This window comes from Molothrus ater, chromosome 5 (assembly GCF_012460135.2).
Source record: "Molothrus ater isolate BHLD 08-10-18 breed brown headed cowbird chromosome 5, BPBGC_Mater_1.1, whole genome shotgun sequence".
In the NCBI taxonomy this organism is placed as follows: domain Eukaryota; kingdom Metazoa; phylum Chordata; class Aves; order Passeriformes; family Icteridae; genus Molothrus; species Molothrus ater.
This window is the reverse complement of record NC_050482.2, coordinates 72,899,917-72,910,618: the sequence shown is the minus strand read 5'-3', so window position 1 is coordinate 72,910,618 and position 10,702 is coordinate 72,899,917. Positions and strand designations below refer to the sequence as shown.

The 10,702-nt window shown below is 48.9% G+C and overlaps 1 long non-coding RNA gene across 5 annotated transcripts; it reads right to left on the bottom strand.

Annotated features, from left to right (window-relative positions):
• Positions 1-6,130: 6,130 nt before the first annotated feature.
• Positions 6,131-10,334, bottom strand: LOC118698158 (uncharacterized). Of its 5 annotated transcripts, XR_008508421.1 has the most exons (7): positions 9,798-10,330; positions 9,208-9,272; positions 8,525-8,588; positions 8,150-8,218; positions 7,759-7,834; positions 6,866-6,987; positions 6,131-6,442 (listed from the first exon to the last, which is right to left on the bottom strand). It is a non-coding gene; the product is annotated as an uncharacterized LOC118698158 (long non-coding RNA). The 5 variants fall into 5 exon arrangements; XR_008508419.1 differs by having other exon boundaries at positions 7,759-8,218; positions 9,798-10,333; XR_008508420.1 differs by having other exon boundaries at positions 6,866-7,834; positions 9,798-10,332.
• Between the last annotated feature and the right edge of the window lie 368 nt (positions 10,335-10,702).

Below are 10,702 nucleotides of genomic sequence, written 5' to 3'. Positions count from 1 at the left end.
TCTTTTTTCTAATATTTTCAATTTTTATATCCATCTTGATGTAGTCATGAGATATTTTTACAAGTAGATTTCTACCTTTCTATCATTTGTATTTGTAGTTTTTATCATAAAACCCCTGCTTTTGCCAAGTAAAAAACAAAACCTTCCTTTCTTTTAAACTACTTTTAATAATATTGTTGTATTTACATTTACCATATCGATAATGTTTTAGATATTATATCATAGTGATGTACTAGATTTATGGCTATTTCCTATAATAGATCATAATAAGATATATACAGTATCACTTGTATTACGTGTTGTATGGATTTATGTCACTTTAGATTTACAATCCTTTAATAATTTTATATATATATATCTGCATAGATTCGCAACGCATTTCTATATTTAAAATTTCCTTTGAGCTGTGTTTATATTTATCATCTCTATTGATATATCTATAAACATACACAACGCTCTATTAAAAAATACAATATCTTATTGGAATATATCATGACTTATGTTACCTGTTAAATTTTAAATATAGATCGAATAGATCAAAATAAAAGTTTATTCCCATTTCTGCACATCTACTTGTTTTGTTTAAAGATAGCTATCCTTAGAATTTTACATTTAAAATCCAATTCCTAAATACAAGGACAAAACAAACAGCATCGAATTCCCACCAATGTCTTCCAAAACCATCAAGATACCTCCACCAGCCAAACAACTGCCAGCGAAAAAAACACACAACACTCTTTTCACTGACAGTTCTCATCACATCAGAAAAATGGAACCAAACGAAAAGAAAACCCTGGAGAAACACACGCAGCAAATCACAAAAGCCTCTAAAAAAACCCAAACCAACTCGCTCAACTCCAATCAGTGCCACTGACCCTGAACGTCATTTTAAAAACTAACCAAAATTCTACATCTACACTAACTCAAAGAATAAGCAATACTCTGTCAAAAGAACTTTAGAAAGCGAACTAATGAACGAAATAGAAAAAAAAAACCCAAAAAATCTCAACCACTAAAACATAAGAAAATAACTACCCAAATTAAAAAAAAAAAAACAAAAAAAAAAACCAAAACAACAAAAACAAACAACTACTTAAAAAGACCCACCATATAAATACCCACGTTCCCAAAAATAAAACTGATCAACAACCACCAAATACGTCGAAGGACAACAAAAAACGAAAAGAAAAAAAAAAAGAAAGGAAAAAACCAAAAGAAAATACATTTGTAAAACAAAAGTCCCCCAAACCAAATCAACTTTAATTTACAACAAAAAAATTATTCCCAGCTGAAGAATAAACGCATAGAGCCTCATTCGATCAAAATAAAAATACCACCCAGAAATAAACACAAAGCCTAAAGAGAAACGTAACCATTAACAATATCTCCCAAATGATCCCGTAACAATACAACATACACTACAATCAAACAAACCAAATCAATAAAAGCCCTGGAAGACGATAAACACGAACGCAATTAGAGAGATTTTAAAAACCCCGCTGCTATTAACGACACGACGCCACCTCGAACCCACCGAAACAAACGCTACACGCCCACGCTAATAAAAGCCACCGCGACAGAATTAAAAGCCGAGCCGCTGCTTCGCGCAACGACCCGTAGAAACCATTGCACGCCTTTAAAAACAGAATAGCCCGGCAAAAAAAATATCCGACTACAGAACTCGATTCAAACCAAACCTTTATCGTCACCACCTGAACCGAGAACCGTACCGGTCAGGAAGAACGCCAGAGCCCTTAGCGCACACCCACTGCGACCCACACAAAACCGTGCGATCGATCCCTACAGAGCACCTCCGAACCACGACACCCAAGAACTTGCGGCAGCCGAACCCCGCGCTGCCGGCCCCGGACGGAGCGCGGCTCCCGGCGGCAAAGCGGCTCCTCCGGCGCGCAGGGGCGGCGCCGCCCCGGAGACCCCCCCGCCCCCGCCCGCTCCCCCTGCCCGGGGGACCCCGGCGGCGCCCGAGCCCCGCGCCCGGAGCGGACAGAGCGGCGGGCACCGGCCGGGCCGGCGCAGCAGCGCCCGCGCCGCCTCTGCCGCCCTCGGCCGGCCCGGCGCCAGCCGCCCTCGGCTCCGCACGGCGGCTCGCACCGGCAGAGCGGCTCGGCCGCTGCCGCGCCAAATTCCCCGTGCGCCTCGGCAACCGCCCGGCCCGGGCCGGCAGCGCTCCCGAGCGGCAACGCTCCGGGCCGGGCCGCGGCCACAAGAAGCGCCCTCAAATGCAGCGGCACAGCCCCGACTGCAGCCCTGCAAACGCTGCCAGAGCTGCGGCTTCCCGCAACTGAACCCCGAAACTGACGCCGCGGGCGGCGCTCACCTCGCTTCAACAAGGGCAAAGAAATGGCTTCTCCCCTTCAAGTTCATCCCCTGGGAGAGCAGAAAAGAAGGGGCTTTCCTCCAATGAAATCCTTCAAGCCGTGTGGAAAGGGGGATTTGGACCTCAATTCAAACCCTTGCAAAGGAGGGACACCAGCGCTGTCCCCTCCATTTAAACCTTAGGATGATGAAAATGGGCTGGCTGCCTTCAAATCAAACCCCTCAGATGACAACAATACTTTGCCCATTCCCGTTCAAATGGAACGCAGGGATTCCCTGTCACCCCTGGGATACCCCTAACAGCCGGGAAAAGGCAGGTTTTCCTTCAATCAACACCCTTCGAACCGCAGGTGAAGGCGGATCCCTCCCAGTTCGAACACAGACAATATTAGGAGAGTAGCTGCTTGCCTCTCCTTCTTTTGTCTTCACAAGCTCCGTTTTTGGTCCTGGGGAACCGGGGAGGGGGGACTGCCAAGATCAAATCGAAAAGGGAAAGGACCAAAGTCCCCGCTCCAAATCCACACGCGCTCACCCGTTCGGCTGCTGCTTCCCGGCACAAAGATTCGTCCCTCGGCACCTCCTTGAAGCGATGCTCCGCGTCTCCAAGCGCGCATCCAGGTGTTCGCCCAGACGCTGCGAGAAGCTCTCGCAGTCCTTCCATGAGACAGCCCCGGGAGCCCCCCATGAACCCCTCTTCTCAGCAGCTCCATGCAAAAGGGAGCTGAGGCGAAGCCTCCCCCTAAAATTGCCTCCCCCCCCCCGCCCCCCCCGGCAGGAGCCGGCCCCTCATCATCCTCACAGCTCACACCTGGGGCTGCTCCGAGCCCCCCATCATCCTCACAGCTCACACCTGGCGCTGATGCCACTCTCCAACAGCGCCTCTCCCCGTCCAGCACACAGCCCGCTTCTCACAGACACAGAGCCAACAGACATCTGCTCCGGGTGCTGGCTGTTCTTAGTCCGTCTGCTTCCACAATTCAGACACGGACGTGCGCTGATGGCACTGAGGGAAAGCATTCCAGTGCACAAAACTGTCATTCTGGTAGCACGCTTTGAGACGCCTTCAGAAAAAGCAGAATCAGCGCCACCTCCTAAGAGCCCTGCTGAGGAACCCCGCCCTCCTTGGGACACCCAATGCAGCAGAGCTCGAAAAACAAAGGGAAAAGTCAAGCTTGGAGTGGAAAAAGACAATAGAAATACAGCAGCCTTTCAAGAAAGCCTTCACACAGTAATAGTGGGACCCGGTCACATTTCTTCTTTCCTTGCTCTCTGGAATGACATCGATACGAAGTACAAAAGCCACACGAAACCCAAGGCAGAGCTGGGATTTTACACGTCTTCCTTTTGGCTCTCGGGATGACAAGCGCCTCTTCCGGGACTGCGACACGATTTGGGCGCTGGCAGAGAACGGAGGCAAAAGGTGCCAGAGAGCCCCTTCTATCGCCTTCAGCCCCTGCAGCTGTTCTGAGGGTTCCAGGGCACAGCTCGGTCCGTTCCTAGATCAAAACCTCACGGCAATATCTTCAGAACTACTACCCATCTCCAGTCGGAAACTTCTACATTCCTGGAAACAAATGAGTGCGTAGAGAGGGTTTCTCCCCAGCTGAGTTTAGAGACCAATTCCTATTCTTTAGCAATACCTAGAAAACCGAACGCCTTGCCAGGTTTTAGCATCCTACACCCACTCACCCCTCCCTCCCTGTGCATTTGGTGGCAGCTTTGGGTCCCTCTGGGGGACGGCACCCAGCGTGACCCCCGCCCCTCGCCCGCCCCCCACCTGCTCCTGCACCGCAGTGGGGCTCCCTCTCCTGGGCACCTTGGGGTGCCCCCAACGGCATCAGAGCCCCGAGTCTTCACCCCCCCCCCCCCCCCCCCCTTTTCCTGACCCCCAAAGAAGGCTCAGAACGAATCCGACTGCCCTGGACAGCAGCGCAGCGCTTCCCCCAAGCCCTTCCCACACGTGCATGGCCCCAGCAAGGGATTCTGCTGCAACAAGAAAGCGGGGGCAGCCCCCAGAAGGCTTGAGGTTCCTGCCCAGCCTCGCTGTCACGGGCCGGGGGCAGCGAGAGAGGGAGCGGCACAGACGGCGGGGACGGCCCGGCACAGGGCGGGGGCCGCTCTCAGCGCCATGCCGGCAAAGCCGCAGCTCCGGCGCTGTCGGCCGGGCTGCTTGAGCGGCACGGGGGGATCCGCCGAGAGCCTCCGGCCCCGCGCGGGGACTCCTGCAAGGGCCCAGGGCCGCCGGGCTCCGGCCCTCGGGGCTTTATTCTCCGGCAGCCCGAGCCCCGCGGCTGCGGGGCAAAGAAGGAAAGGGGGCACGGGAAGAGAGGAGCGAGAGCAGGGCATGAGAAAGGGCGGCGAGGGAGCTCGGGCTGCGCAGGAAAGCGGGACGGGAAGGGAAAGCCCGGGACGAGGGTACAGGGAGGCTGGGCAGAGGAAGGAGAGAGGGGGAACAGAAGGGAGTAGCGGGCTAGGGACAGGACAGGAAGGAGCCGGGTTTGTGGGGGGAGAGAGAATGGGGGAAAGGGAGCGAGAGAAGGCGAATACGGGGAGAAGGAAGGAGGGCTAGAGAGAGGGACAGGCGGGGAAGCCCCCCCAGAGCCCCGGCTGCACCCCGAGCCCGGCCCGGCGCCTCGCCCTGCCCGGGATGCTGCGCTCGGCGGAGCTCGGCTCGCTCCGGAGACGCTCGGCTCGAGTCGGCTCTTGTCGCCTCAACTCGGCTCTTGGCGCCTGCATTCGCCTCTTCGGCAGAGCTCGCCTCGCTTCGGCCCAACTCCCAGCCGCTCTGTGCCTTGGGCGCGCCTCGGCTCCGCTCGCCCCGGTTCGCTCGAGGCCGTCAGGGTCGGCCGCTCCCGCCTTGCTTCGGCCGAGCTCGTGCGATTCCCCCGAAGGCGGCGTCGTTCGGTTGTGTTTTTAGAAATATCTTTCTCTATCGATTGTATCTTTCTATAGTTAGATTTATATTTCTAGAATACTTCTATTAATCCAAATAAAAACCCCATCTCTAACCAAAAAAATACACGAAAACACCTTCTTTTAAACGGTATCGAAATATTTTTATACTTTGTATAGTTATACTCACATTTAGATATATGGTTTCTTTTGATGCAATCTATTAATAATTATCTATAATATCTATAAAATTCTAGACATGTATTTAAAGTATTATTTATATTATGTATCGTATCTACTGCTGCAACTGATTTTTTCTTCTAGTTTTAAACTTTATCTGTACGTATTTATGATATATTTCTAGACTTAGATTTCTACCTTCATATTCTTTGTATTTATCATTTTTATCATCCAAACCCTGCCTACTGACAAGTAAAAAAAAACGCTTTCTTTAACGATTTAAAAAATATTTTTATATTTATAATTTTCCTCTTTCTATTTATCATTTGCTCTCTAGTACGTGATAACATACCTGCTCCTGCACCGCAGTGGGGCTCCCTCTCCTGGGCACCTCGGGGTGCCCCCAACGGCATCAGAGCCCCGAGTCTTCACCCCCCCCTTTTCCTCTAGTTCGAAACTACACTGGAACTTTTTTCTGGAAACAAAGACACGACCTAAATCCTCTCCCCACGTCCTAGACAGATAGATGTTCAGTTCTTAGTTGACCGGGCAGCAGTTTCTTCAATAGAACGAGAAACAATATGGAAACGTTTTAGCTACAAGCAAATAGGCAAATCTGAACAAGGTCCTGGTGGCCAGCCGCTGCAGTTATTTTGAAGCCATTTTTTAAACAATCAAGTACTGATCCCACAAAAAATAAAGCAAAAAGCTGACTACTGGCTAAGAAAGAAGGAAAAATTAACTTTTGACGACAACAACAACATTCCAAGGACACAGGCTTTTTTCCAATCTCATACCTTATTACTACCTCTCTTGGGAATTCTCATCGTGGATCCCAAAAGGAATAAATCCCTCAGAGTGTCCTAAAGCACCAAGGAGCTACCTACAAGTGAAGGTGGCTACTTTCAGTGCAGACACAGCTGATGACACAGCAGTAGCGCAGTTCTATGCTGCCCAGGGATAATACTGTCTCCTCTTCTCCAGCAGCTGACTCTCTCCTGCCATGGTTTCTGTAAATGCATCAGAGCACGACCTTAAACACAAACAGGCAAGAAAACACCATCAGAAGTCTTTCATTAAGCACTACAAGAAGGGTTCCAAGCAGAGACCAACAGAATTTCAAGGAAGCAGTATGCAATTAAACCACCTCAGACTCGTTCAAGTATCCGGCAGGTAGATGGAACCAAAATGGAACCATTCAGAAACGACAAAGAAAACCTCCCCAAGTATTTATACAGGAGTCCTTAACGTCAGAAATGGGATGACAGGTTATGTTCAGATAAGATGAATGTTTATTTGGATGTAGAAATAAACTTCTCTCATGGTCCTTTGCCAAAAAATAGAACCTACAAGTGAACACCTACACCTGCCTAAAAAGACCTAACGAGCCCCTGGCAGCCACCGGCATCAAAGCACAGGGGATGTTTCTAATCCAGGCTAAGGAGAACAATATCACCTTTTGTTCTCTCCAGTTTGTTTCCTCTGCAGTCCTATTTGCTTCTTATGATTTTTACACTCTCTGTATCTTCTCGGGCAGCGCTGAGTCTGACGACCGGGATACGAGACTCCTTCCCTGCCCTACGGAGAGAACCAGGAAAAAAAGTTAAAAAAAGAACAGGGCAGTTTGAAGTTAATACTTCCGACGAGAAGCAGCACCTGACAAACAGAGTGAACAAAGCGTGACACCTCCCTGGGGACAGAAGACTTACAAACTCTCCGGGATTTACAATCCTAGTAACCAAGCCCTTCAGCACAGCAGCCAAGTGTCCCATTAGGTGGTGCTGCACCAAAGAATGATCCGAGAGGTTCCAAAGAGTGAAACGCACGTTATTTTCCAAAGACGTAAAATCGTGCAAAATAACAAAACTACAATAGATCTAAACTACAGGGCAAGAGTACAAGTGTTAACTTGAGGAGCTGGAACCATCCAGGTGAGCAACTGCTAACTGGATCCTCAACAGAGTTTGAGGAACCCTCCAGGATACAGAAGGGTTTTCCCCAGCAATGTCACAGGCCGAGTTTTGATAGAAGTACACTTGCCAGATGCTCAGAAACGTCACCCATCCTCCTCCGGGTGTCCTGAGAGAGCTGCGAATGGCTCTCACGTGGTTTGAGCTGGTTCTGTAAGGGCTCAGGGTGAATTTCACCAGATGCAACCAAACTGGGCAACACCCAGTGGGACAGAAGGAACCCAAAGCTTGTTTTACCCAAAGCTTGGGTAAGCAGAGCTCCAGCAAATACTGAGGAAACGGACAGAACAGGGTAACAAATAATAAACATACCTTTTTTTTTTTTTTTTTTTTTTTTTTCAGATGAGCAAAACAATTAAGGAGAAGGTGGAAAACTCACCATGACTGAACATTTCATCACCTGTAAGCTGACCATCCTTAGCATAGAGGATTCCAAATTTAAAATTCACCGATCCCTGGAAAATAAAACCAAATATTATTTGGTAAACAGTCAAACAGAAGACATAACAATTTGGGTCCTCTAATCTTTGCATACATCCTACACATCAGAACATACATTTTATACTATCTCCTACTACACGATAATTTACCTTGAAACTTTGATAGTATAGCATAAAACCATTAACTTAGATGGGTGATCAATTATTATTAAGTTGGTGCTTCAAGTTATTTTTGCTGTCAGGTTCAAAAAAACATTACTTCTTTTTACTGTAACGAGCAATTGATTTAGAAGTCATCAAAAGCCCATCAAAATACAAAGCTGTACTCACCGGACGGGTCTGTGAGCAAGAAGTAGTTAGGCTTGTACTCACCTCTTGCCCTTCAACAACCAATAAATCCTGTCAACAAAAACAGCATCTTTAGCCCCCTCCTATTAAAGATTCTACAAGGATGATGGTTTTATTTGTGTTTAGAAGTTTGGATTTGAAATGGCCAGTTCAATGGATAAAGTGACAGTTTAAGTAGTATTAGATTATTATTATTATTATTATTATTATTATTATTATTATTATTATTATTATTATTATTATTATTATTATTATTAGCTACTGGAAGAAACAAACCAGTAGTATCTATACTTAATTACTTCTATTTCCAGGAAATCATAAAGAAAAAGAACCAAACAAAAAAAAGTCACTTCCTACCTTTTGTATCTCAGGATGAAAAATGTCTCTTGGGCTCTTCTCCAGTTTCTCAAGACTCCTGGCACTGAAATGCAAATGAACGAGTGCTTTAGAGGAGGGCAAGTGCACATTCCAACCCCGAACCACCAACCGATTGCAGTTACAGCGCTTACAAAATGAATCGTTCCCAGAGCCTCTGGGAAATGGAACGGTTGGTGCAACTGCCATTTCTTCCCCAAAATACTAACTTCCAACACTTCCTAAACTTAGTTTGCATTTTAAAAACAGAAATTAGGGAGACTCAGGGTGGAGATCAGGTTGAAATTGATTTCCTTCTAAAGCACAGGGCTCTGTTCCATCACCCTTCACTTTGGCTCCACACAGAATCACGGGGAGCATTTTAGGAGGGCCCAAGAACCAATTCTATTTCTCTCTTTTTTCTAGTTCTCTCTCTTCCTAAATCATTCAAGGCAAGTCAAATGAAAAAGGACAAGTTCAGCATCAAATTCACACTTTTTCCCTTTGTCTGCTCAAGAACAGGCTTTTAAACCACTTCTTGCTGCCTTCAACGATTAAGACTTGCAAAACAGTTTCGCAAGTTTGATAGGTTTATCATAAAAACCACAGAACGCAAGCTCTGAATTACAGGAAAAGGTACACAGGCAAATATCTCAGCTGATGGTGGCTTATTTGTAAACACATACCTTAACGGAGATTGCACTGAGAATGTTTCAGTGGGACTCTAAGGGAAAAGTATTTTCTGAGTACCCTGTAAACAAGAAAAGCTAGGATATATTACAGGACATACCCACTTGTTCTGCATATTCAAATAGGATTATCAATAAAAACATTTAAGAAGGAAGAAAACCAAGGTAATTTTACTCAGCTATATTTGCTGCCGATTTAGAGAAAAAAAAAAAAAAAAAAGTCACGGGTGCTGCAAAGAAAAAAAAAAAGTGAACCAGAAACGCCTACAGTAGAACTTTAAAACAATTGCTTGGATAAAAGCAGCTCGTGGAACATGAAGTAGAAAAAAAGCGAAACCAGTATCAGACCTGCCTATTTTCTTACCATTGCACAAGAAAAATCCGACAAGCGGTATAAAGTCACTGCCTAAAACCGATCCTAGGATGTAACCAAGAACAATTGAGGCATTTGCTAATCTAAACGGAAACCTTTTCCGGACCCTAGTGTCAAATCACACGTTTTGTCTTGCAGCAGCTCGAGGCTGGAGAGCATTTCCCCTGGGGGTCGGGAGGGTAGGGGCACAAGGGGCTGAGTTTGCGGATCGCACCTGTGCCAGCAGAAGGATCCAGCCCGCGCGTTCCTTGCGCTCGCCATTCTCCGGGCCATCGCTGTGTTTTACTGCTCAGCGATGCCGCTCCATCTGTTTGCGTGGAAGAAAGAGCCACGAGCACTGAGGCACTCAGCAGCCGTGTCATTCCAGCCGCTCGTCCGCCCCCGCCCGCAGCAGCGGCAGCAGCCCGAGGGACACGGCTGCAGCTCGGCGGCTCCCGCGCCTCCGCCAGCCGCCGCACAGTGACCGCGGCAGCGCCCGGCGCCGCTCGCCCGGGGCGGCTCCTGCAGCTCCCGGCCCGCGGCAGCAAAGCACCGCCTGGCGCTCCGCCATCGGCGGGCGGCAGCGCGCCCCGCCCGAGCTGAGCCCCCGCCACCGGGACCGCTGAGCGAGGCCGAGGCACCGGGCGGACGCCCCTTCCGCGCCGCTCGGCTCCGTGCGGGCGGCCGGCCGGAGGCTTCGCCCCTCCAGCGTCGCTGCCGCGGCTCCGTCCCGCGCGGGAGAGGCGCCGGGAGCTCCCCGCGCCCGGCGCCCGGCGCGCGGCCGCCTCGGCCCGCCAGCCATTCATATGGCGCGTCGGCCGTTGCGTCAGACGCCGCGCTTTACGGCCGCAGGGCCTGCCGGGAGTTGTAGTCTCGGACTGACAGCCACCGCTCCGTTTGCCGCCACCGGGAGCTGCGGTCCCGCCGGGGGATCAAACGGCTCCTTCGCTCCTGGGCGCGGAAGCACCTTAGGCAGCACCGCCCCTCCCGAATGTCCTTTCTTTTCCACTCCAACTCTTTTTTCTTTTTTTCACTCTGTTTTTCACCCCCTTTTCCACTTTCGCTCTTTCTTTTTCACTCTCACCCTTTTCCTTTTTCATTTTTTTTTCTTCCTTTCTCTTCCTTCTTTTTTTTTTCTTC